This window comes from Falco punctatus (assembly GCF_963210335.1).
Source record: "Falco punctatus genome assembly, chromosome: 8".
In the NCBI taxonomy this organism is placed as follows: domain Eukaryota; kingdom Metazoa; phylum Chordata; class Aves; order Falconiformes; family Falconidae; genus Falco; species Falco punctatus.
Genome location: NC_137588.1, coordinates 38,841,228 through 38,866,227, shown reverse-complemented (window position 1 = coordinate 38,866,227; position 25,000 = coordinate 38,841,228). Strand labels below are relative to the sequence as shown.

Below are 25,000 nucleotides of genomic sequence, written 5' to 3'. Positions count from 1 at the left end.
GTAGTCCACACCAAATAAATGTGAAATTACAGTGTCATCAATAACTCTGGGAACATATTCAGTTGCACTGAAAATCAGAGAGTAAGCCTCAGTGCAATAACGTTGTAGCCTGACAGATTGTGGATTTGTAGAAATAACAGAGAACTCAGAAAAAGACTGTACTTTTATAGCGACAAATCCTTCATTTCAAGGAACCAGCAAGGTACTGTAATCATATTAACAAAGCAGCCAGAAACTATACCCAAACACCTCATTTAAGAAGAATTTTGAGTCTTCAGCTAACCTGATTTATGGGATTATGCATGCAGTTATTTGATAAGTATTGAAAATACAACCACTTCACACTGAAGGCTTCCTTGATCTATCTTTTTGTGTGTGTGTCATAGTCTTATCCTGTTTAAAGCTTAAAAAATACTGCTTCTGACCATCGTAAAGACTTAAAGAATAAAGTCAAATCACAACTTTCCTGAATTTTTTTGGATCCTTTAAAAGTCAAATCTATTTATTTTAGTAGTCCCTTTATTAATCACTTTTTTAAATTTAATATTAGCATGATTTTCATTTGGATTTCACAGACTCCGATTTTTGATACAAGGAAGTGTTATATTTTATTATTATTGTTGTTATTATTATTATTAACCTACAATAAGAAGAAAAATCTCCTTATTTGCTAAGGTTACAGTGTTAGTTTAATTTTCATAGGAGCAGTGGAATATTTTGAAGTGAGTAACATTTACCAAGTCATTAGTTTTATGCAAACTAGGAAGGAAGATGAAAGAAAAAAAATTATCAATTATTTATAGATTGTTAAAATGTATCGTCATGCAGTGCTACTGTATAGAAATGACAATTAGCCAAACTTACCTTCTATAATTAATAATGCATATATTATGCTCTTTGGGCAACTAATCACCAGTTCTAGAGATTTGTTTGACACCGCTGAAGATACCTAGCGCATGCATGGGTTAACATAGGAAAAGCAGAACAATGTTCTCCCATTAAGGACTGGCCTGCTCGAGCAGGCTTTCAGCTATACTTAAACTCACGTCGCGCTTCCAGTTGACAAAATGGTGGCCTACCAAAGCGCCTGACAACCTGATTGGCACATGTGAAATTGCAATCCAAAGGCTCCTAACGGAAAAGGTCTCCCAAACTGGCGGTTTGACTGATAACACTGAAAGCAACCCACCGCATTTATCACCCTCTGCCTCAACTCGAAACTTTGGAAGACGGTAACAGCAGTGCTCCTTCTGTCCAAGCTACTGGCCAGGCAGGCGCAGATCAACAGGCCACGCTGCGCAACCTGTTTCTCTGGCGGTACAGATTTGGAAACGGCAGATATAGCTCGCGAGGGGCAGCCGCTCCATTCACACCTATCAAAACAACAGGCAGGGCTGCCATGCTCACAGCTAGAGGAGCGGGGCGGCGAGAGGCAGAGCCGCCGTGGGTGCGAAGGGATGCCGCACCACATCTCGGCGGGATGAGGGGAAGGTGGACCAGTGCTCGCAGCCAGGTGGCTTCTTCAGTCCAACCTGGTTCTCACCTCTGTCTCTTAAGGAGGGACTCTTCAGCATTGTTTTCCCCTCAAAACTATTTTTCCCTTTGAAAAGTTTGATGTTGTTTTTTTGTTTGTTTGTTTGTTTTCCTTTTTGTTTTATTTTTCCCCTTTGGAAATTCACTCTCATGGTATGTCTGTTAGTGGCAGGTCTCTCACTGACTTGTTATTTATTGCCATCCCCTTTTTGTGGGCTCCTAAGAGCATCCTTATGGCAGTTGTGGTGGGATTCAGTCACTTAGATGCTGGCAGCTAACCACATCAGAGAGTTACCCTGTCGTATCCACCTTATCCTCCAACCACGCCAAGACATGAGGAGCTTCTGAGACACTATGCAGTGTCTCAGGTGCTCTAAGGCATATTAAACGGCACGAGATGGATCGCATTTTAGTAAATATATTTACCTGGCGTCGCTAAGCGCTTATTTATTTATTTAGAGATTATATCTGCAGGCTTGCAATCTAGCTCACTAGCTTTTGCTCTCAGGGGTAGGGTGCGGTCAGTCCCTGGCACTGTCTTCCATTACCAAAGGGTCAGGTAAGGGGCATGAGAAATTTAGGTGTGCATCAGGAATGTTGTCTCAGCACATCTGGAAAAAAAACCCTCTTGTTACGGAAAATGTTGATCTATAACTGCAGATCTTTCAATCTACAGGGTACAGCTGCTCCCATGGCTGGTGGCTCGTCTTGGATATGAACTGGTGCCATGCTGAAACGAGCAGGTAAATCATTGTTTTGTGTTTACTTAGCTTTGTCTCACTGATTTTACCCCATGATTTTCAAGGGATGATCCCCCTTGCAGAACTAAATGGTCCCTACCTTGTGTTAAGGCTGCATAAGGGTTTGTTAAAAGCTTTGACCACTGGCTACCTGTTAATACACAGAATACTAAAAAGCCCTCCACAATCACAGGGGGCAGTACAGAATTATTATTTTTTTTATTTGTTATAAATATACTATTTATAATAATTTATGGACATTCTTGAATTTATAAATATCAAGGCTTTGCCAAATATTTTAACTATCCCTCCATGGCAAATTGTCTTTAAATACTGGCAGTTTTTTCTTTTTAACATTTACTTGTGGACCAGAAACACTTGCAGTCTATTGCCCCTGGCCTTCTGTGAGAATGTTAGTTAGCAGTGCTCATAAAAACTCAATTCATCAATGTGAACATAATTTGCTATGAACAGAAAGCTCACAAAAGGGTGAATTTGTCAGATAGACAGGTGGCCTGAGATCTCTCCCTGATACTGAACGATATGAATAATAGATTCTGGTAAATGTATGCCAAGACTTGAGCTGTAAACACAGCTGCCTCCATTCCCTTCCAGAATAACAGCTTCGAGAACGAAAGCACAGGAACCACAGTTCCACCTGAGGACTAAGCCTGTGCACGTACACACACACACACACACAAACACACACACAAATGCAATGTACTTGCAGGCTCACAAAGAAAACAAACCCTGGAAAAAGGACGTTGCCGTTTCCAACTCCTTTTGCAGACCCTTGCTATGAACGGATTTTAACATGTGTGGAGAGCAGAAGGAGAGAATAATAGAAAACATTTAAAATATATTTTAAAATATCTGCAGTCACAGAAATAAATCTTTTTGCAATCCAAAGAGAAAAAAAAACAACAACCAAACCCTCAGCTGGCTTTTGTAGGTAAAGGATCCAGACGTAAGACGAAAAAAAAAAAAAAAGCGTCATAATGTCACAGCTGAACATGTATAAAATAAAATTATAGAGCTTTTTTGCTTTGCTACTACTTCCAAAAATTAGTTAACTGTAATGATCCTAGCTAGACCTGCACAATGTGGGGTTTTTTGTTGTTGTTGTTGCAGGCTATTGGTATTTATTTATACTGCATTCTGTTTTAGCTGGGTTTTTTAGGCTTAAATCATTAACTACTGTCCACAGACTAGGTTAGAAAGATATTATATGTGCAAAAATGACCTTTAGGCTTTTCTAATGAACAGCTTTCTGCTGGATAGTTGCCCAACATAACTTTAGAGCAGGCTGAAGTCTGTTCCAGTCAATCCCAATGACCGACGGTACAAAAGGGTCACTGTAATGTTTGGAGACCAGTGGGAAGGACCTAATCCCAGGTCAGGACTTGCTGGCAGCATCATGTAAGTGGGAGGAAAAGAACCATGGGACAGTGACTTTACATTGCTGAAAAAAACCAAACAGGTCTTAAAATGGACTCGGTCGGGGCCAACCGCGTTCATTTTGAGAGTGCATAAACTGCGTGGTACAAATGCTCTGATGCAGTTGACTTCAAAGGGCAGACGTATAATGTATTGCAAAAGAGAATGGCTGGATGAAGTGCTTTTTTTCGGGGGGGTATCAAATGCTTTTAATTTTGCAGTTCTAGCTGAGGACTTTCAGCTCCATTCTTTGTGTGGTCTGGGTTTAATATATTTCCCCCCTTATAGGTAAAAAACAAAGGACCTTTCCCACACTAGCATGCCTTATTTTGGGGATGAGGCAGGCTCCTTATTTGATCCTTCCCTGGCAGCGATATAGCCCAGGAAATAAACTGGGAATTGTATCATCTGAAGTTCATACATGTTTGTTAATATTTGTTATTTAGGGAGGATGCTTCTCCATAATGAGTTGGCTAAGGTGAGAGACATGTAGCACTGAACGCAGAACCAGCACATCCTAAAGCTCCCAAAATGTGACCGCATATGAGATATTAAAGGCAAAATGGAAGTTCTGAACAAATGAAATCACTGTCAGAATAATAAAAGAGAAATGAGCTATGATCTAATCTGTTTTCTAGCAGTGTCACAGAGGAGCTATAATAAAAGCTATTTGCAAAGTTCAGAATCATTTCCCGTGCAAAGCCATTCACACACTATACGACTCTGGACAAATGGAGGGGGTCTTGGCTTTGCCAAAAAATTGTATGTGGATAGTTTACTATTAGTTTTAAGTTTGTGCACCTAAATTTCCCAGTTGGCTGCAATTTAAGCTCCCTCATCGAGATGGCACATGAACTTGTGCACCTGGCTTTCTCCCTCTTTTTTTGGTGTATCATCTTCAACCCTCCCCAATTACAAGCTGCAAGTGTATAGGACAAACAGAAAAAAAAATAAAGTCACATCACTGGGTGGTTATCTAACCTGCACTGTGCACTGAACACAGCGAACTATGTTTTGTGTCCTCATTGGAAATGCTCGTTCTGTTCTCCCTAGAACAATGCCTGAAGTGCAATCCCAGTTATGCTGTGCCTCTGTTTCTGTGGCATCATCTCTGTACGCTGGGTGTGAGGAAGAGACATACAAAAGGGACACAAGGAAGGATGAAGTGGGTATACAACTGCCTGTTTCCTCCCTGATCTTCAGAAAAATGAATCTATGACAAGTGATAAGATAAGGATGGAGGTATACCTAGAGTCGTGCACAGAGGTAATGAAGCAGCTGAGCCTTATGTGCCTCCTTTTAAAGCGAGTAAAAGGAACTTAAGGCTGTTTGGAATAGTGATGCTTCCTTGTGCTATTTTTTGCATTTTAAAGGGATATAGGTTGGGGAGCTGGAAATAGGACTGAACTAAAGGGATAGAGAACATGAAGCAGAGCTGAGCTGTCCTTGCTCTAGGCTATGGGAAAAAGTATGAAAAGGTGGAAAACCACATCCTCCGCTGATTTCCACACAAGTGGAATAATAGCACCCAAGCTCTATGTAGATCTTTCTCATTTCAGTTCAGTGCCTGCTACTGTAAGCAGATTAAGGCATGACAGAGGGAGCAAAACAAAGAGAAAATACTGTTTCTGCAATGTGGCATCCACCAATCTCAAACTTGTGGACATATGCAGCGGAGATTTAAGAGTGGAGTGGACCCCATGTATATATAAATATATAAAGCTCCCTATTGATATTTATAAAGGCTCCCTGTTGATCAGAGGGACTGGTGACCCAAAGATCTCCTACTCACATGGAAATTAACTGATTAGCATCAATGAGAAGAGCAGCAACGACAGAGAGCTGTGGGACCACCCCAGCTCGCTGGAGCCTGACAGTACGGCGGGGGAGGTTTCCATCTAAATGTTTTGATGTGTGTTTATAAGTTATCTCCTGTCCAAGGTGGTGTCTATTGGAAATGCAGTTTGATATGGTCATTCATCGTGAAGACCTGGTGACAAGTGGTAATAAATCAGCTCCTAGACTTCACGGGGCTGGACACTGTCCTCTGTGAGAGGGACTCTTTCAGAGCTGCCTGTGTTGTTTAGCAAAGAGCCCTGCAAAAATACACCTGTGATTCATGTACGCAGCTGTCATGCAAGTCTCAAAATGCTGAAGTGGGCAAATCACTTATTTGCCCCAGATTTCTTGGTTGTTTTTGCACAAATCTCTCCCTAATCCTCCCTATTCCCGTTGCACATATCTTTGTCTCATTTTCCTCTTTGCTTGTCAGTCTTTTTCTTTCCCTCAAATACATCTCATGATCAAAGTTTTTTTTAAAAAAATATTCAGTAGCAATAAATCTATTATCTGCCATATGGGTAAAGTGAAGAATCTCATCCTTTTTGCATTTTACTGGACACGGGAGTTACTACACAAAATGATAAAAATAATTCTGCTGCCTGCAAAAGCGCCATCATACAGCCAGTGTGAGTCACCAGCAAAACCCAAAGTCGTCAAATAAATGTATGATGCATTGCCTCTATGTGGGAAGGCCCAGCGTGTGGAGAAGACAAACACTGAGGTCTCTGTCTGGTGGAAGACAGTATTGCTCTATTGACGAGAAGACTGGGTTACTGGCTCTGGTGTACTGGAATGTGGGTGCTGACCCAGTCATGCCATGTCATGGCAGACTTCACAGGGTAATTTTGGTAACTTCTGATGTACTGAACGTGAAAGCTAAACAGACAACTTAAAAATAGGAAGCATATTCCAACCCTGCTACCTATCCTATTACAATGCTGGTGTTATTTTTTATACATTAAAAATAAAAATAAAAATCACAGAATACATGTAACTTCCATGGTATTTCTTTAAGTGTTTCAGTTTCTAGTTAACTTATTTTAGAGCTTAAGATCAGGCTGTTGCAGAAAATATGAGACTACCTATATGCCTAAGCAAGTCTATTCTGAAAAAGAAAGCTGATTTGTGTTATCTAACTTTGATATTATTGAAATCTAACTCTGCCTATACTTCCAGAACTCCAGTCCCAACAGTACTTGAATAAGAATTATTATTTGTATTTCTATTGATAAATTATTCTTCATAACAATCTTTCCTTCTGACACAGCTTCTTATTTCCACCTCTATGCTGCTACATGGTTCCCTAATTATGTCTAATTATTGCACCACCATCAGCAATAACAAAAAAGGATTTAGTCAGGTGAGTTTGACATATTATTTCTGTACGTGATTCAGCTGACCTTGCTGTTTCCATTGCAAATACATCACCAGTACAGTAACTGTATTTACAAAGAAAAGCGGTATATAATGAACAGCATTTTATAAGCAAGTGGATGCATTATTATTTATGACAAGGAACATAGCTCACAGTGCACAAACTGATCAAGAAATAGGACACATACATAGATTTTCTGATCTTTTGCCTGTTCCCAGAAGTCAAACTACATGGGCTCTACAAGTAACAAATGACCTTAAAGCCACAGGAGAATCCCTATGTGTAGAGGAGTCCTTTGGTGACTTAAAGCTGCCACACTGATTCTTCTGAAGTTATGACTTGGAGCCATCTCAGCTAGACCTCAGCTTTTTGTCCATAAACTCACACGATAGATGTGCCACAACACCCAAGGCCTAACTGGGCACAAACATCCAGCAAAGGATTAATAAAAACCATGAAAAAGGCAAATATACTGCTCTTTTTTTAATTATTTGAAAAAGGGAATTCCAGGAAATTAAAAATTGCACGCTATATTGGGCATCTATGGCCAAACAACGAAAACAAATATAAAATAAATCTAGTATAGTGAATGAATTAATTAAAAAGGCCAACATTCTTCTCAAGGATATATAACCAACCTCCTGGAAAACACACTTCGATTGCCCCAGTAGAAGAGGCAGTCTGGTGCACCAGGACTCACACTGGACATGCTGCACAACCTCCCATCACACAATATAGCTCACACTAAAGCCACTAAGCTTCTGGACAAAACGTTCCTACATTGTTTCTCCAGTGAACACCTCCTTTACCTCCTGATGTAGGAAAATATATTACAGGCACACAGCTGGGGTAAGGGAGTCTACGGTCACAAAGTAGAAAAGAGCTGCCTCTCCCAGGTCACAGTCCCAACAATCACTCCTACACTAGTTGGAGGTTTGAGATGGTTTTAACCTTATCTGAATGTTCTTTGTTTCGGTTTGTTTTTGTTGTTTTTTCAAAAATGGAAAATTTATAACTATTATGTACACACATACATATATATCATAATAGCTGACAAGAATAAAAGACTACAAAGGGAAACTTATTTGTTCACTAAATATGCAACTTAATTCCTCATATATATAAAAAACAAACCTAACATAAACTACCACTCCTCCTTCCCCTACCAAAACCCAGCAGTTTTGCATTTTTGAAGAAAAGTTCCTAAGTACCTCAAGCTGCTTTCTGTGTTCAGTGGAGAAGCCCGAGTGCACCAGGGAGCCTGTAACTCCACTTGAAGTAGTGCCCCAAAGACAGAGATGGCCCTTTCCTCCCTAAAACATCCTGGGCCGCAAGCTAGATGTGTCAGCAACATAGCAGGTGGGGGAAATGTATACAAGTATATTAATTTTGTGGCCTAGATTTATGCAGAACACATATTTGCACAGATTTGATATAAGACTTTAAATCTTGTTTTAACCCTTACTGGATAGATGGGAAGCTTGGAAAGAGCAGGAAAGTATAGCAAAGGTTGTAGAGCAGGGGGATGGAAAAGAGAAGGCTGCTGCTGTCACTGCCTGCTCTGAGTCACAGGAGCTCATCCGTGTGCCTCAGTTTACTTGCTGTGAAATATTTATACTCATGCTAGCAAGCTCACAATGATTTTGCAAAGCTTAGCTAATTAGGTCATAATTAATTAGGTTCTTAAAGCTTCCTGGATGAAAGCAGGGCTGGGTGAATAAAGCCAAAAAAGAAAGAATATTGTGATTTTTTAAAAATTTTATTTTTTCCCCCTCTAAGGAAGATCTGCTGATGTGTCTGTATGTTCACAAATATTCAGGTGAGCATTTTTATTCACTCAGAATCTCCCAAAGACAAAAGGGCAGTGCATACCAGCTTGAGGAAGTATTTCTGAGAACATTTCTACCAGATGTGTGCTCATGACCATCCTGAAAAACTCTTCATTGTTTGCACAACAATTTGTCAACGAGTTCTAAGCATTCATGAATTATTTGCCAAAGGAAAAAAAGTAAATTCCCTAATGGCTTTACAGGCTGGTCTCACACACTTTCCAAACTGCTTTAACCATAGCACTTTAGAAATGGATGCAGCCACTGCGGTGCGACACCCGGCCGTGGCCAGAGATGGACCTGTATCTAGGATGGGGCGACTCAATTTTTGCTGCAGTCTACCGAGAAACTGTAATGAAGGCTGCGTACTATTATAATAATAACTTTTTTTTTCCTAAGGTTTACTGGGTAAACTTCGAGGCATGGCCAATGCTGGCAGCCACAGCTGGGCTGGCCGGCACAGGGGTGGGGGCTGCTGGCACAGCTGGGGTCTGCGGCACAGCGGGGCTGCAGGGAGGTACGGTGGCTCCTGCAGAAGCAGGCAACGGCGCTGGTGGGCAGCCGTGGGAAAATGCACTTGCAACCTGGCTTTGCAGCAGGGTTCTCTGTTTGAGGAAGCCTGGGGTAGGTGTAAGCTTCCAAAGGATTTTAATTGGTTTTTGGTTGAAAATACCAAGCTTGGAAAAAAAGGAAAAAAAAGGAAAAAAGGAAAAAAAGGAAAAAAAAAGGAAAAAAAGACCCAGGTTATACACTATTTACTACACAGTGGCTGTTACAGTGTTTAATTTTTGTGTTCCTGGCAACTGTGATGGGACCTCAACCCTCCATGCAATTCTCAGAGACGCTAGGCAATGCACTGAGAGAGGTTCAGCAGCTTCAGCATGAGTGCAGCCAGCAGCCTGGGCTGACCCATGGCCACACAGCTGTGTGAACAGCGGAGGAACCACGAAGAAAACACTCTCCCAGATTCTGCTGGAGATGTAAACGTTTCTCTCCAGGCTTCCTTCCCAGCCTCTACCACTCTTCTCAGCTTAGGCGGTCACGTCCTTTTCTACACGACATGTAGCACTGACACCTCAACCCACCCGTTGCTTTCCAGCAAGGAAAGCCCTCAGTCACTGTGGCTTCAATGTATAAGCTAGTGGTAAAAGGGGTTTGAGTTAAAAATATCAATTTATACTATTTAAAGTAAGTAATTTATAACACTGACTATTGCATGTAAATACTAAGCATTACAAAGCTTCCTGATGTGCTCAACAACCAACCTCTAGCACTTTCTGTGTTGAGATTGAGGCAGTTTTAGGATTAGCACCTGGCTTATCTTTATGTATTTCTGAAGTTTATCCAGATAAACTTTATATTGAAGCATGTTGGGGACAGGTAAGACTTACAGACACAAATAATTTTGTAAGCCTAGTCCTAACTCTTTATTTTGTGTGCAAATTTATCTTTATGTCACAATACGTGCCCAAATGATGTACCTTTTTGTTTGAACCAAGAGAGGCAGAGAAGGATAAAGACTGTAAATCCTCCCTTACATTTAACTCATCCTCAGAACATTGTAGGACTTAATGACTGATACACAGTGGAAATGACAGACAGGAAAACCCTGTTAACCCTCAGGTCCAGAAGATAAGCTGAAACATTTTCAAAGAATTCATCGTGCCTGGCATCATAAAAGTAGCTCAGTTCATTAGGTGAATAATTTCCACTGAATTTTCAACGCAACTTCCATGTAAGTAACGCACAAAAAGAGAATGGTCTAAACCATCCATTAAAATATTCTCCACAGTATATTTGACAAGCTTAAGCAAAAAAATATTTGTATCAACTGAAAAGCCTGCATTTATGTAGTACCTTATTCAGTAACTCAGGAGAACATACAGTATGCTATCTGCAGGATAGCATTTTTTTTTTCCTCCAGATGTCTCTTTTTCCTTCCAGAAGTTGCAGAGCATTGGACAAGCAGTAACAGATGATGAACACATGCATAACTACAAATGGGCAAGCTGATTGTTTTCAGAATTGGTATAAACATTTGCTCTTGGATTGAGATTTAGCCCATAGCAAATCTTTACATTCTCGTTATAAACCTCTGACAAAAAGAGCTTCTAATGAAAATGCTGACAGTGTGAAAACGTGGTTATGGTCAGGAAAACAAATGGATAAAAAGTGGCATTTTGTAGTTCCATATGTATACTTCATCAGGGAAGTCTTTGCTAAGTTTACATTTCAAAGCAAAAGCCTGATGATAACTGCTTTTCCTACCCTTTCTATTTAGGGCCGCCAAACCTACTATTATTATTGCTATCTCCTACACTAGCATTTAAAAAACCAAAACAAAACAGGGGCTGGGATATGAACTTCTCCGAGAGCTCATTGACAGTGCCAGCAGCTGAATTTTTAGGATCCCTTTTATTTTTGATTGTATTGATAATAGGAGAGCCCAACAGCCCCAACCAGGACATGGCTTCACTGTGGTAAGATGTTAAATTTGGAAAAAAAGGGGAAGAACAGCAGACATGGAGAAGAGAACCACATTGTGTGTTTGCATGGGGGGCATGGCAGGAGGCAGAGGAAGCGGACAGGCCCAGCAGGACAGGAGAGGTGAGACAAGCGCTCTGGGAAGGCTTTCCCAAAGGCAACTGCTATTTCTTGGGAGGTATAAAAAGAGGCCCCTGCCCCCTCTTCTGCCTGACTGTGGGGGTGTCTGGAGGGCTACAGCATTGCTTCTAAACCTAGACTTGATGTTCTTTTGGGCTATCGCAATGGAAGTGCCAACATGGGAACCAAGGAGGGTTACAGGGCGGGGGACTGTTTCATCCCTGAGTAATGAGAAAACAAAAGTGACAGGAAAAGATGGTTTAGGGCATCTAAGACATGTTTGGGTCTGGTGGTTATGATACAGGACAAGGGGAGGTCTGTATATTTCTGCAGCCATGGTGGCAACCTGGCTATAGTGGGCAAAAAAGCCCCAGCACACCATGCCCACAGCATTGCTGGGTGTCTCATGGTCCCCAGGGCTGCAGGTGGGGAGAGGCAGATGCACAGAAGAGGATATTCTTATTCGTCAAAGGACAAGCAAAATGCAGATGGGTAGGTGACAATGGAACAGAGATGTGGGTTTACAGGCACAGACCACCTGAATGATTTTTGGGACAAGCCACTGAATTAGATGCTATCTGACAGAACACTTATGTCTGTCTTCAATGCCACCAGGGCTTACTTGGCTTGCTTTAGACTAGCAACTACAGAATAAAAGAGAAAGATAAGAAAATATAAGATAGAAAAAAAAAAATATCCCTAACCCGAGTTCTAAGAACCAAGAATGTCAAACAAACATGCAGCTGATAACCTGGAGGAGACCAGACAAAGTGGTGGTGCAGTAGAGCATGCAGGGCAGTAAAATCTGACATGATATTTACAGTGGCATCCCTGTTCACAGTGGTGAGGGAAGCAGGGTCACCTCTCTTTGACTGATGGGTCCTGTTCAATTCTGGAGCCAATTGTTATAAGAAAGACACTGAAAATGGTCAGGATACTCACATAACCCCCAAAAATCTAAGACTAAATGATAATACACACACGCACACCCCCTTGAATATGGTGTTAGAAGCAATGATGTATATGGAGGGATAAAAAGGACCTTGGTTAGATCATGACTGAGGCTGCCAGATGAATGGCAAGGAGCTATCAACACGCGAAGGAAGCCACCACAAAGGATGAGATGGTGTCTCCTCCAGAGCCAGCCAGAGTTCTGTTAGTGGCTTCAGTGTGGCCAAAATCCTACTGCAAGGAGACAGAGGAGATGTTCAGCATGATGAAGGGGGTATCAGAAGTAATGCTTTTCCATAAAGCAAATTCAAATGTAGCTGAATTTCAGGAAGACCTCCTGACAGCAAGATTCCTGTGGAACTGGAAAATCCTCATGCTGCCACAGACAGTAAACAAATAAACTGCTCGGAAAGACTTCGCTAGCTTGTGGTATAATGAACATGGAATTATATCATTGCAACAATATACACCCGCTGAATTTGACTCCACTTGAAGAGATGAGAGCTCTTAAGTTGCTACGTTGAAAACAATTTAATTGAACCTGGCTAATTAGAATATAACAAGTAGTTAAAAATTATCCAATGCTTTAAAAATCTTTTAATTAATTTGAAATTCTTATAGCAAATTAGTAAATGTACATCAGTAACTTGCCGTGCTTGACTCACTACATACCAGAAAAAAAAGAAAAAAAAGAAGATATATTTTGTCAATAGGGACACTGAAAAAACATACACAAGTAGAAAATAATAATGTAGAGTAAGGAATAATTAATTAATTCAAGCTTCAAGATAAGATCACTGTGTCCTGCTGACCCTACATGTTAATCAGTTGATTGATTAATTGCTACAATCATAATAATTATAGGGTGTAAATCTAAATACATTTAATGATAGTTTACACTTAGAATAAAAATGTCTTTTATGTCTGCTTATCTTTGTCATTTCTTGAAGCCTAGTCATATTTTTTGTTAGCCATAAATAAACCTGAAGCATTTTTAGGTGTTATCTTTGTGATGAGGTAGGTTTATACTTCATTCATCTGATCAGCAATATATTTTTGTGTGGCCTCCACCTCCTGTCTAATGAAAAATATGTCCCTAGATGAGAAACAATTGATTATGTGCAGTAACCAATACAGCTTCATCAAAAGCTCATCCTTAAATGAAAGACAAGGGGACATACGGATAAGGCTGTGTGGTTACTGTCTTTAACCAGAAGAGTTTTACACGTTGAATACTTCTCCCACTACATGAACTCAGCCCAAGGTGAAACGATAAAGCAGCTCAGCAGCACAGAAGAATATTAAAGAAAACAATCTAAAGAAAATCCAGAATTCTTCTGCTGATTTCTGATTTATAAGCAATGCAGAAGGTCTTGACATCTATGTCATCTTTGAATTTGCACTGTTTCTCATTAAACCTAATCATGTTTTATGACTGCACTGAAAGAAAAGTATGGCCCCTTGTATCTCAACTCGCACAGCTAAAATCCAGTTTTCTACCAAAAAGGACATGAAAAGAAGAAGCAGGCATTACTCATTTAAATCTGCTGAACATTGTTAGGACGCACTATTAAAGACTAGATGGTAAGTTACTAAGGACTCACTAAGTCAGCAATGAGGCGTTTCCCAAGGAGTTGTAGTTGTTTGTACTCTGCATGTCCCACAGATAAAAACTCCTGTTTCTATCATTTGCAACCTGTTTAACAAGTCCTACACGTTTGGTCCTGACTTCTACTTAGATTGTAACTCCTTTGTTTTTCTCTTGAAGTGAAAAGTGGCCTGAAGTGGGAATTTCCTTTGCTTTCATTTAAACTGAGGAAGCACAGCAAGACACCTCGATGGATCAAGGATCAAATTTCTTTCTGTTTTTAACGCTAAAAAACCCCAACCCAAACCAACTTAATTTTCAATTCATTCTTGCCATTGCAAAACATTAAGAACTTTAGATAAGTATGTTCCTTAGTTTTATTTTTAAAAGAGAAGTATGAATTTCTGTTAAAATACAGACCTTAACACCAGATTTCCTGACCATTTTCAATTGGGCAGTTTTAGAAATTTTGGATTCTTCGTTTGTAGGGTTGGTATCTGTATACTGCTTTGCAACTTTCATTTTGCAGTGATATTTGTTAAATAAATAATGCTAGGTGAGGAATTACAGTATAAATATTTTAAGGAGCCACTAAAGCATTTAAAAAACAAACCAAACCAAACCAAAAAAAAACCCAAACAACTAGCCAGGCAAATTCCAAGCGGATGAACTTTTACAGCCTTCAAAGGGTTACCTGACCTTCTACTTTTGCAGCTTGCTTCACTCAAAGTTACAGCTATGGAGGAGATAACAGTGAAACTGTACTATAAAAATAAATTACTATCATGAATATTAAGCAACAAGGATATAATAAACATGACTGCTTACATGATTCTGATTTATTGATACTGATTTGCTAGTAAATTATCACACAAAGTACTCGTTTTAGTTGTTCAGGAACATGTGCAAAATAAAGCTGGGTGGACACTTCCCAAAGACCTTGACATCTGTCACTGAATTCATATTTGGGGATTCTTGATGCCTGTTTTTCTGGTATGTGCTATAGCAGTCTATTTACTTTTCCTTTCCACAGAATTATTTATTTTATTTAATTTTTGGCTGCCTGGCTTCCTTAAACTCTCTTTTTTTTTTAACCATGCACAGTTTTTAAAACTACTATCATGGAGGTTCAGCCCTGACACAGTGGAACAAATCCAGCTGCAAAATCTCCTAAAGGCTGTTCATGCTTGTTCTGTTAAATAGTGCTTGCTTTGAGTCAAGAGGTTTCATTACTATATTTATGAACCTCTTGGCACCAGGAGTTGGGATTTCCCAGCGCTAAGCATTAATGCATTTTGCATCACTCTTTAGCATCAGGAACTCTAGATCACTGGTGCTGAGGGGTTAAAGACAGTAAAAAAAAACAGGTCTTTATTTCCAGATAGAAATCTTCAGGGTATGTGTGCATGGCAGATTTGTGTGTGTGGATAGTCTGAGTTACTATCAGATAGCAGAGGTAGGAAGCAGGCTACCACAGCCACTACCAGGAACCACAGGTTTTAAGGGGTCTCAGCCTTAGCAGCCCACTGCTTCTACTCTGCATCAGATATTTGTTATCCAAATTGATGGAAAGTATCCTATCTGAAAATAGGATTATTCTTCTTTAAATTTAAAGCCTGCTTTGTGCTTATGTGGCTTATATCACTTCATGACATGGTGTGTTATGTCAAACCTAAGATTATTTTTGGAGATTTCGGAGACAGAATCTACTTCATTTTGCCTGTCATCAGCCTAAAGCATGTGCCAAAAGACCCCTTTTTTGAGGCAGTGATTCGCAAATACCATCTGAACTAAAGGACAGCTACTGCTTCAAAGCAAAAACAGAGATCTTGGATCAAATTGTACTAACATCTCCTAAAGTGGTTGCTCTTGTCACGGTTTTGATGCCTCTCTGTGGAGGATTTATATCCACAAAGTGGGCTATTTTTTTGTTAAATGTTAACACATTTAAGCAGGAATGTAGTCTCTTCAGGTGCCCTGATCTGTGGTGTAAAGAAAAACAAGCAACAGCCTCAGCTACAGAGCGAGTAGGTTGGTTCTGGCTGCATGTGAACATACAGATGCAAATCAAATGTGAGCCAAGGAGAAGGCCATTCTAGAAGTGGCACTTGATAGCCCAGGGCTGGAGCTGCAGAAGTGTATGTAAACATGCCTGCCAGGCAACCTTTCCTGCTTCCCCCATTTTGCTTTTGTTTCAAAAGGAAAAGAAAAAAGAAGAGGGAAAAGAAAAAAAAAAAAAAGAAGGAAAAGAAAAAAAAGAGGGAAAAGAAAAAAAAGAAGGAAAAAAAAAGAGGGAAAAGAAAAAAAGAGGGAAAAGAAAAGAAAGGGAAAAGAAAAAAGAGGGAAAAGAAAAAAAAAGAGGGAAAAGAAAAAAAAGAGGGAAAAGAAAAAAGAGGGCAAAGAAAAAAGGAAAAGGGAGGAAAGGAGAAAAGGAGGGGGGGAAAAAAAGAGGAAAAAAGAATAAAAGAAGAGGAAAAAAAGTTGTTGCAGCCTGCACACTAACTTTATTTGCACCCCTTACGAGTAGGCACTCCATGTAGGTACCAGGGCATTTTCCTCCTTGTCCCTCTGTGCTCTGTGTCACCTGTAGGAGCATGGGGAGAACACACACCGTACCGCTTGGGTTGGGTTTCAGTCCCGGTGGCTGCCCACCTCATGCTTTCCCTCCGTGTGCAGCTATCGCCCTTTATGTGACACTGTAGCAGCGCCAGCTTGGAAAACGCTTCCCATGTTTGCCACGGCTCTCCTGGGCATGAGTTACAAACACCAGGTACTTTACATGGGCTTCGGCAGATCTCCAGCTCCCAGTCACATTTTAGGTCTCTAAAAACTTTGAGAGCCCTGCCTTTCTGGTTGCTTCAGATCTTGCATTTTGTATGAGTGATTAATACACAGCTTGATTTTCTAACCGTCTAAGCAAACCTAAGCAAAGAGCTTTTGTGCTTGGCTTGCATTTTTTTTTCCCAAGTGCAACACTATCACTCAAAAGTGTTTAAAAGTGAATGAGTCAGACCATGAGCTGTCGGTGAATTAGATTGTGCTCCTGATCTTAGCAAGATTATCTGTGTGATGTACTACCTTCCCAGGCAATTAAAGCATTAGTGCTTTGGCCAAAATGTAACAGTAGCCAAACGGGTTAACAGGCTAATGAATTTTATATAGAAAGGAGTCAAAGGGAGCAGTCTGACTCTACCAGGGAGCAAGACAAATTGCATGTTATTTTAAAGTGGTGGGCATTTCAAATCCAGTACCTGTCCTACAAGCAGAAGGCAGCAGACTGCAGAAATATTTCTGCATCCCAGGAAGCATCCTTAAAAGTAAAAGTTTTGTTCAAGGAGTTTCTTGCGCAATAGGTGGCCTCAGGGCTGCAGACTCCCTGCCACCCGTTTCGGTGGAGGCTGTGCAGCAGTGCTCATTGCTTCCCTTCCCACACTATTTCTTACTTTACTTGATTCCCCTTTTTAGCCGCTATCTGGTACAGCTGCTGTAGTACAGCCGCTAAAGATGCTTTTCCGCAGCCACATTACCCAGTTTTCCAGCCCTACTTTTTCACAATTTGCGTCCCTCAAGAGACATTATAAAACCTATTAATTTTGAACTCTGGCCCAGCCTTGGTAAGAACACAAACCTACCCTCACATTTAGACGTCATTACTTTTCCAAAGTATTGCAGCCTGCAATCGCACTTCCCGTGGCGGATAGAGCCACTCAGGACGGGGATACTGGGAAGCCAGGCCTGTGGCAAGCGATGCTGCCAGGCGGTGCCTTCTGGGAAGGGGACCTTAAACTGCCACCCTGGCAAACCTGTGCCTGATTTGAAACCGTGACTTAAATTTTCTCTCAAATTCTGTGAAATTCAGTGAGTATTCTGCAGATAGTGCTATTATTATTATTATTCTAGTCATATTACTGTGTTTTATCACGCCCTTTAGCGACATGGCATTTTTCTTTTCCAACCCCATATGTGTGCTATTATGGTAAACCATGAGGGTATTTGTTTGAACCATTCATGACTCGATTCTGTGCCAGCTTGCTTTGTGGAATTTTTAGAACATTTAATTTCTTGTTTCTTTTTCCATGCCAGTTTCAGACAATTTCTAGAACATTTTAAAAAAAAAATAAATTCTTCTAACTCTTTTCTGACCAATTACTTCTCTTAGGTGGTAAAGTTACAGACAAAACAGGTCTGTATTACTTAATTGTACTTCTACCAGATTCCTTCCAAAGGTTTGTCATAGTCCTAAGTGTGAAGGCTGAAGTTAGGCAGTTTCTTCTAGCTCATTTAATGTCTTATTATCAGCAGTCTTGCCTGAAGTTGCATCTTCCCTGATGCCACGGTGCTCTGTACACTTTTCATGGTTATAAAAGAATTATTGCAGTTATAAAACTGCAATAGCCCATAGGAAGGCATGTTCGACGTCTGGTTTTACCTGCCAGAAACTGAAGACCTATGAAGTTGTGAAGACCTATCAAGTTGCACGATCTGGCAGAGAAATTTCCAGACAAAAAGCCTGATGTCAGGAGCTCTCGCGCAGTGTGGTCGGAGCACACTGGTACTGGAGAGCCCTGAGGGAGGTAGCAGCCCTCCTTTTTTTTGTTGAAGGCCAACATAAAATGTACTCCATAAACTAAGTGCTGACTATAAATATTACAGCTGTATACTAGTATTCAACAAGTGTACTACTGCAGGTCTTTAAATATCTACGTGACAAGGACCAGAGAACAACTCAGTTGTCATCTTTTTTCACCCAGACATTATCATGTTATTTTTGCTGGTTCAGAGATGCGTGGTGTCACTCTTATTTGGGCAAAGTAATGATTTTTAGATGGTAAGAAGGTGCATGGAGAGAGGAAGACAGCACAGTGCTGCAGGTGACAACTTTCAGCGTCCCCTTCTCTTGTTCTTGACGGTTCTCCCTTTCCCTCCCTTCCTGGTCTTCTCTTCCCACTTCCTCCCCCCCCCCCCATCTCCTCCATTTTTGCACCTCTGAAATTGTGTAACTGGGGCATTATAGGCTGCTTCTCCTCCTGTTATTACTTTCCCTGAGTGGAAACTTCACTCACAAGCCTGATGAAACATTTTTCCCCTCAAACCCAGAGTGCCAATTCTCACTTTGTCAAGAGCTCCAGATAACCTTCATGAGAAGTTCCTCTCCCCCTGCCTCCCGCAAACACTCCAGGTTACAGGGATCTTGTCACAGCCACTAAAGAGCTTCTTTTCTCTTTTTTCCTCCTTTTTTCTGCCCAGTGTTGTTGCTTAGATTTCTCAGTTTCTCTTTCACCATTCTCTCCTGCTCAGTTTTCTCTGAGTTTCTCTTATATTAACCCACATATGAACTCTCAGGTTGTCTTATTTCTTGCTGCTGCCCTCCCTTTCCCCTACAAAAAGCTTATCCTTAACCACAGATGAAATTTAAATTGCACAAATACAGTGTTTTTCATGCCCAAAAAGATAGTAGAAGAGAAGCAAACTGAAACCCAGGTCTATTTCCATTTGCAAGTTGTTGATTCCACCCCGTTAACCCGCAGTTAGTGTAAAGCTATCAGGGAGTTACTGGAGCCTCAGCGATTAATCTGGCAATCAGTTACAAATATACACAACTTTTTTTGCAAATTGAAGTGAGATACACTGCTTCACAGATGACCTTTCCACCAAGCACCCAATGACTCCTCCAGCTTCCCATAAACATTAATACTCTGAGCCCCTGTGTCCCATGGCAGGTAAGAGCCCAGAAAAAAAACCAAAATGTTTACCCTTGTTAGTGCTTGTGCAATCAAGAAGTCCTAGTTTTGACATAATGCTATCTAGTAAGTGCTATTTACAAGTCCTGGCTTCAAAGCATTGTGCTGGACCTACCATGTACAGCAAAGTTCTTGAAAAAGGTTCTCACTGAGCAGATTACTGCAGATTTGTATCCAATAATTTATTGTGTAAGCATTAAACCATTCATATCACAAACACCTGTGCAAGCCAGTTGGCCTAGTCAATTCTGGTTTAACATTTAATTATGAATATAATTAGCATGAGTTAAGAGACAGGCCAGGCATCCGCAATAAAATTTCCACTATGCTAAGAAAATTATAACTATAAAACCAAAAAAGATTAAGCTGGGGGAGAATATGTCCCTTCTGCACAAACTTTTGCATGACAGCAAAATCCAAGTACCAATTCTTTTAAAACTTTTTCTTTTCCTTTGATGATAATTATAAAGCCTCCACTGTATTTATAAGATCAAATTATACCGTTTTGCTGTGCTTTTAATACTAAGGCAATTTTCATCACTGGTGTAATCCTTTCAGTGTGGTTCCTCAGATTCTCTTCTTTTCCTCAAAAGGTAAATTAACAGATTTGATGGTGTTACTGGAACATTGTTCGGTAAACTTCATGCAGGGGGAAACCAGTTAAAATATTATTTCAGTGCACATCTAAGAGTTTTATGGCATGCTCTTTGTAGGCCAACATAATTGTGTGCTAACAGAAGAAAAGGATTAGCAAATATCACAACATATCTCATTTAAAAGGCAGATGCTCTTGTTTACGGGGAAGAAAAAAAAAAAAAAGCAAAGCCAATCTAGAATCAGGCTCTCTGTGGACAGGTGTTACCTGGGTGCCCTTCACAGACCAAAGCCCTGCAGAGGAGCTAATCCTTTGTGTGCAGATTTTCTTTTAATTTCCTTTCCAACAACGAAATTAAAACTTCTAAGCAAAAGAAGTAGGAAGAAATTTTCACTCACTAATTTTCACTTCAATAGCCTTTATTTCTTAACATGTTGGGTTATCTTCCACCTCAAAAGAAAAAAATCTATTCTTAGACATGCCCTCCAATTATATTTATTTTTATTTTTATTTTTTTCCCTCCTAAAACAGTTGCTTCCAGGCCTGGAAAGATCTATTTAAAAATGCTGTGGAGCAGAAACAGTTTGCAACTGTGAAGGGGAGGTCATTGAAAGAGAACTAGGAGGTTACTGGGGCGTATTGTTCCTTGACACCTCCTGGGAACAAAAAGCCTGGAATGAACCTCTTTACTTACTAGTTCGCTGCTATTACAAACATGACAGCCTGCACTTACATCTTCAGTGGAGATATGCTTTCTTACTGCTCGAATATGAGTGGATGCTATGGTAGAATTTGGTGACTATAATGGTTGGAAACGTTACAGCTTAAATATTTGTTGCTAGGTTATACACCTCTCTTGTAGAATACAGTTCTTTAAATTAGTGTTTCTTATCTGTTAGGGTTTGTTTGTTTGTGTTTTTTTTTTGTTTTGGTTTGGTTTTTTTACTTATTGGTTTCACTCAGGATGATCCTATACACTTTTCCTGTTTTGTTAACACCCATAGATTAGAAGCCTTCTCTTCTAGTCTTTCTGTCCTATATCACCTTAGCTTCTCTTCTAAAATGTGAGGGCTTTTTCTTTTCTATTCCAATATGAGTTAATCATTCTTGAATCAGAATTTCACACAGCTTTCTAGATGAGGTTTTGAAAAGCTTTCCAAAAAGAATTTAATAGTACTCTGTCTCCACTGAAAATACCTTGGACCACTTTCTGAATGGGCTGCTGTTATTACTGTTTGTGCTGTTGTGCTTGGGAGAATACATACACCTACAGATATACCATGCACATATTCATATATTTACATGGATGAATATCCTTGAGATTGTGCTATCCACAAAACCATTCCTATTTTTAATAAATATTTTAAAGCGTTGCACCTCAACTTTTGAATAATTCTTATTTCCATACATTTTTTGTTCTATTCACCTGGGTTTATGGATTGTTATTGCCTTCTGGTGTTTAGACTTGGGCAGAAAGGTATTAATTATGATTTATTATGTCAGATATATCATGGTGACCTTGGATTTGTTTATAAATCACCATGTTCACATGAAATTGAGACTTTCTGATGCCATGCCAAGCCCCAAAACTTCCTTGGACAAGTAAATGGAGGGTAGGAAAACGATTTCAATAGGAGGCTCGCCAACTGTGAATCTGAAGGCAGTTTGATTAGGACTCGAAGCCCACAGATTGAGATTATGACAGAAATTTGCATAATGCCAGAGACTGATAAGATTTGGTTTCTCAGGAACCTATTACATGATGATGTTAAGAGACTGTCATGGATTTCTTACAGTGCAATATGCTGACTTGTCTTTCCAAGACGAGTTGGCCTTGAGCCTTGTTCTTTGTAAGCCTTGAGTGAGGTTTCTTTAGATGTCTTTGGAAAATTTCTTTAGACATCTTTTGTAACTTTCCACCGAGATGATACAAGGATGTTATGACTGTCAGAATAAATGAATGTATTTACTTCCTTTCTGTTTCCCATCTACTATTTTCATAACTGCATAGTAGTTCAGAGCAGGTCCTTGCTACACTATGTAGCTCTGTTCTTCAATCATGATTATGTATTGATGACTAGATTTGTTTATTGCCTCCCAACACAGGTTTTTTGCCTGACTTTGGAGCAGACAGCTTCCGTGCACACTCTTCAACAGCTGCATTATTCAGTGCAAAATTCGCTATGGCCTGCTGAAGACCGAAGCGCCATCATTACCCAGATAGATGTGAATTTCTGCAACACGTTGGCTAGAGCCACACAGGCAGCGGGTTCTTGGGGGACCTTTCTGAAAGAAGACTAGATCCCAAGCTCAGAGAAAACTTTTTTATGGATGCCAGACAACTTGGAGATGAAGACAACTGACCAACACAGACAGGACTGAAAACTACTGATAGCACTGTAGACTGTAGCTACTGATAGACTTTTGTGGGTTTAAAAAGTCTAATCATTCTCATGAAAGAAGATCTTATTACTTTGCTATGTTATCATTGTAGATTTTGTCAGACAAGACCGGTAAGGACCAGTATATAATACCAGCAAAACTGTAATAAACTTTTTATCTAACATCTTTCCATAACAAAAAAGTTTAAAAACTGTATCATGTGTAAGATGCTAAATAACCACCTTCAGTTTCCATATAGTAGGGTAACACATAACATTATAGGACTGATAGGAATGACATTCTGAATTCTGCTTAGCATGCACCAGGGGATCCTAATTGATATATCGAAAGGATATGTGTGAAATCAGTTGAAAAAAGTGTTAATGGTCTATCAGAGCAATAAAAAAAAAATGAGATCTTGAAAAAACAAAAATCATATGAGTATCTAATGTGGACCTTAGGTAGTATCTAGGCACTTAAATTCACCATTATAGTTCTGAAAAACCGTATTCAGCTGCTATCCATCCCTGAAGGTGCATAAGCTAATTAGATGCTGTGATTGTGGCCTTTGAAGAACTTTAGGTGACTATGGCTCTACCTCTCCTCGTGCAGAGAAACGCTTCATTTTCTGCCAGGGCTGAAAAGCTTAAGCACCAGAGATGGGGGGGTTCCTTTGCCTAAGTGCCTGGGGAGGCTTGATCCCGTGGGGCATGGGCAGGACCTAAGCCACGTGTGCTCACTGGATCCTGTGCCCTGCAAATATCCCTTCTCCAGGGACAAGGTGGCTGATGTGGATCCCATGTTTTCTGTCCCTCATACTGAGGCCTGAGATATTTCATATTAGGTTGTGGATTCCACTTGAATGCCTGCAAGTCAGACTTTGCAACACTACCTTTTTTATTAAGCTCATTCCTGTGTTCATGTGCCTTAAGTGGGAAACTCACAGCAGTAACAGATACCTTCATTCAGAAAACTGACTGCCGAAGAATCAGAATTCTGGCAAGAGGAGTTCAATTTAGAGTATATACATACACATACATCTGTCTCTGTGTGTGCATTTTAAATAATAAATCACCTATTTATCTACAGTACTTACGTGACACCTATTAAATTCATATTAGAGATAAGAAACTGAAATGAAGGCGTAATCACTAGGCTTCATTGGAAAAAAAAAAAAAATCTTTCCAATGTAGTAATTTTTCCAACCTGTTGCAGAGAAAAATCAAAGACCTGAACTCAAGCCTTCCAAACCAGAGACAGATGTTGCAGCTTTGGGAACTGGGTGGAATTTTCCTTTGTGGAATATCAGTGGGTTTGGTTTTTTTTTGTAGCTGCAGTTGGACAGATGCACTGTCTATACCGATGCACAGTCTATACAGCTTTCTCCAGCTGAAAAGATCTGGAAAGACTATTCAATATTTAAATATTTCCTATGCTGTGGATATCAGACAGGATTGCACAGGAGACTGTAATAGACAATTTTCTCTTTTTCCCCATGCTTTCTGCCTGAGAACTTTAAAGAAAACTATTTCAATTAAAATAAAGATTTATGATCACCTAGCACATTTTCCTCTTAGTATTTCTTAACAGATTTTGGGGGTAGAATATTTTTGTTTCAGTGACTAAAGTCCTGGAATAGGTTTGTATGGCCATGAGAGTGAATTCTGTAAATAAGGTGATTAAGTGTTTCAGTTATTGGCCCTTCTACCACCTTACTCACATGAAGCACAATTTTACTTGCAGACAATCTGTTGAACCACGTCTGTTGATCTTCCAGAAAATCAATAGAACTATTTGCGGTGCTAAGTAATTTAAGTGTGGCTGAACCTGACTTCATAGCAGCATTTGGGCACACTTTAGAAGAGCATATTTCATCCAAAATACCACAGAATGACTTGCCAGTAATATACTAGACAGAGTCTTTGAAAAAAAAAAAAAAAAAAAGTGCTTTCCAAATCCTAAGAAACAAAATCAGTATTAGGTTAGAGGTCTGGTGGCCTTCCATTTATCATTTATAAATTCCCTGATATAAGCTATATGAACAGTAATTATCCATCTTCAGCCTGGCAGGCAGAATTTTGAGATTCTATAATTCCCTGAATTATCTTCTAATATTCTGGCCATATCTAAATTGTTCTTATATTACGGTCATATCAGAAGTTATTTATAGGGGAAATTGAAGGTGGAGAGCAATCACTTTGCTTCATACACAGTATTGCAAAATTTTGTTCCCATGTATCAAATAGAGATGTTAATTAAAATGGCATCATCCAGGAAAAGTAATACTAAGCTTTCTATGGACTTTTTCCACATAATCTTTAAAATAGCATCAGCATAGGGAGTCCATGGCACCTCTGGGGTACGCATGCCTCCTGAAACTTCT

The 25,000-nt window shown here is 39.9% G+C and overlaps 2 protein-coding genes across 6 annotated transcripts in view; one reads left to right on the top strand and one right to left on the bottom strand.

Moving 5' to 3' along the window:
• ARHGAP15 (Rho GTPase activating protein 15) overlaps positions 1-25,000 on the bottom strand; it is a 333,073-nt gene that overhangs the window by 35,179 nt on the left and 272,894 nt on the right. The gene's annotated exons all lie outside the window — the stretch shown is intronic.
• The window catches only part of GTDC1 (glycosyltransferase like domain containing 1), a 342,121-nt gene that overhangs the window by 314,913 nt on the left and 2,208 nt on the right, over positions 1-25,000 (top strand). For both annotated transcript variants that reach the window (XR_013930064.1, XR_013930065.1), the window contains one exon: positions 1-25,000. This exon is cut by the window's left edge and continues 10,525 nt beyond it; it is cut by the window's right edge and continues 2,208 nt beyond it. The gene's annotated coding sequence lies outside the window, so the exon portion shown is untranslated.